This window comes from Nannospalax galili, unplaced genomic scaffold, assembly GCF_000622305.1.
Source record: "Nannospalax galili isolate Female #2095 unplaced genomic scaffold, S.galili_v1.0 scaffold3005, whole genome shotgun sequence".
In the NCBI taxonomy this organism is placed as follows: Eukaryota; Metazoa; Chordata; class Mammalia; order Rodentia; family Spalacidae; genus Nannospalax; species Nannospalax galili.
Window position 1 is genome coordinate 158,560 of NW_008352538.1, and position 2,351 is coordinate 160,910.

Below are 2,351 nucleotides of genomic sequence, written 5' to 3' on the forward strand. Positions count from 1 at the left end.
TGTCATTCCAGACTTAGACAAACCACATCTTTTAGTGTTCTCTCTCTCTGTCTCCCCCTCTCTCTCCTCTCTGTCCTCTCTCCCTCTCTCTGTCTCCTCCCTCACCCTCCCTCCTCCCGACCCTGCCCCCCCTCGCCGTCGCCTCTTCGGATTTGGTAATCTTTTCTGTCATTCCAGACTTAGACAAACCACATCTTTTAGTGTTCTCTCTCTCTGTCTCCCCCTCTCTCTCCTCTCTGTCCTCTCTCCCTTTCTCTGTCTCCTCTCTCCCCCCCTCCTCTCTCTCTCCTCCCCCCCCTCCTCTCTCTCCTCTCCTGTCTCCCCCTCTGTCTCCTCTCTCTCCTTTTCTCTCTCTCTCCTCTCTCTCTGTCTCCCCCTCTCTCTCCTCTGTCTGTCCTCTCTCTCCCTTTCTGTCTCTCTCCTCTTTGTCCCTTTCTCTCTGTCTCCTCTCTCCTCTCCTCTCTCTTCTCTCTCTGTCTCTCCCTCTCTCTCCTCTCTCCCCCCCTCTCCCCCCCCCTCTCTCACCATCATTCTGTCTGTGTCTCTCTCTGTCTCCATCTCTCTCTTGACTAAGAGAAAACCCAGTTCTCACAACCCCTGCAGTCTGGGCGTCTGTCCGTCTCCCTCAGACGCAGACAAAATGATTCCTTAGATTAGTCTCCATTCTGTCTCTGAGTTGCTCAGAGAGAGAGAAAAACAGACGTTACGATGTTCTCTCGCCTCGCTGTCTGTCTCTCTGTCTCTCTCTGTGTCTCTGTCTCTCTCTCTCTCTGCAGAAATAGACAAAACCACTGCTTAGCCCATTTTCTCTTGATTTCTGTGAGACAGAGAAAATGACCTTTTCCAGGCGCTCCCTCTCTCTCCCTCTCTCTCCCTCTCTCTCCCTGTCTCTCTCCCTCTCTCTCCCTGTCTCTCCCTCTCTCTCTACCTCTCTCCCTCTCTCTCCGTGTCTCTCTCCCTCTCTCCCTCTCTCCCTCTCTCTCCCTGTCTCTCCCCCTCTCTCTCCCCCCTCTCTCCCTGTCTCTCTCTGTCCCTGTCTCTTCCTGTCTCTCTCTCCCTCTCTCTGTCTCCCTGTCTGCTTCTATTTGCGTGTCTTTCTGTGTCTATTTATCCCTCTCTGTCTCTGTGTTTGAAAGAAAACCACTCCTTACAGCATCTCTCTGTGTCTCTGTGTCTCTCTGCCTCTCTCTGTCCACCTCTCTGGCTGCATGTCTCTCATTCTCTCTGCCTGTCTCTGTCTGTCTGTCTCTGCCTCTCTCCATCTGTCTTTTTCTTTCTCTCTCTCTATCTCTATCTCTCTCTGTCTCTGTCTCTCTCCACCTATCTGTCTGTCTCTCTCTGTCTCTCTGTCTCTCTTTCTGTCTGTGTCTCTTTCTGTCTCTCTCCATCTATCTCTCTGTCTCTCTGTGTCTCTCACTCTGTATCTCTATGTCTCTTTCTGTCTCTGTCTCTCTCCACCTATCTCTCTGTCTGTCTTTCTGTCTCTGTCTCTATCTCTCTGTCTTTCTGACTGTCTCTCTGTCTCTCTATCTCTGTTTCTGTCTATGTCTCTGTCTCTCCATCTATCTTTATCTCTCTGTCTCTCTGACTGTGTCTCTCTCTGTCTCTCTGTCTCTGTCTGTCTCTGTCTCCCTGTCTCTTTGTGTCTCTCCTGTCTCCCTATGTCTCTCTCTCCATCTCTGTCTCACTCTCTCGCTCTGTCTCTCTCAGACACAGAGACATCCCCCCTTCATTGTAAGGGACTAAGTACCGATTGGCAGACTCACAAACAATGAAATACCAAATTCCTGCTTCTTGGTTGGACAGAAGCACGGACACCCCTCCACCCCCACCCCTGGGACCGGTCGAGACTAGTTTAGATGACGCAAAGGCCACACAGGGACAGATCCTTGGCGCCGTGAGGGGGACGTGCTGGGTGCTGCCTTCTTTGATGAACGGGAGAAACGGGCCCGGGGAGGGGACCCTACGACCAGTGCTGGGGTCTGGGGTTCAGCTTCTCGGTCCTCTGTCTACACGTGTGACTGCGGTGTCGTGTTGGATCTGCACCCTTTACACAGCTTCTAATCTGCTGTTGCTTTTTTTCCCTGAATCTGACAGTTTCCCCCGCACCTTTTAGTTCTTTAACTGGCACAGAAAAAGATTAAGAGCAAAGTCCTTAGAAATCACAACATTATTACATTCAGTCTGTCTCTCCCTCGCTCTCTCTCTCTCTCCACCCCCAGTCTCATTTCCTCAGACTCAGAAAAAACTACATTTGATAACATTTTCTGTCATTCCAGACTTAGAGAAAACCACCTCTTTTTTAAAAAATTCTATTTCTCTCTCTCTCTCTCTCTCTCTCTCTCTCTCTC

The 2,351-nt window shown here is 50.6% G+C and overlaps 1 protein-coding gene across 1 annotated transcript in view; it reads right to left on the reverse strand.

The window, feature by feature from the left end:
• Nucleotides 1-2,351, reverse strand: part of LOC103747216 (probasin-like) — a 17,709-nt gene that overhangs the window by 13,490 nt on the left and 1,868 nt on the right. The gene's annotated exons all lie outside the window — the stretch shown is intronic.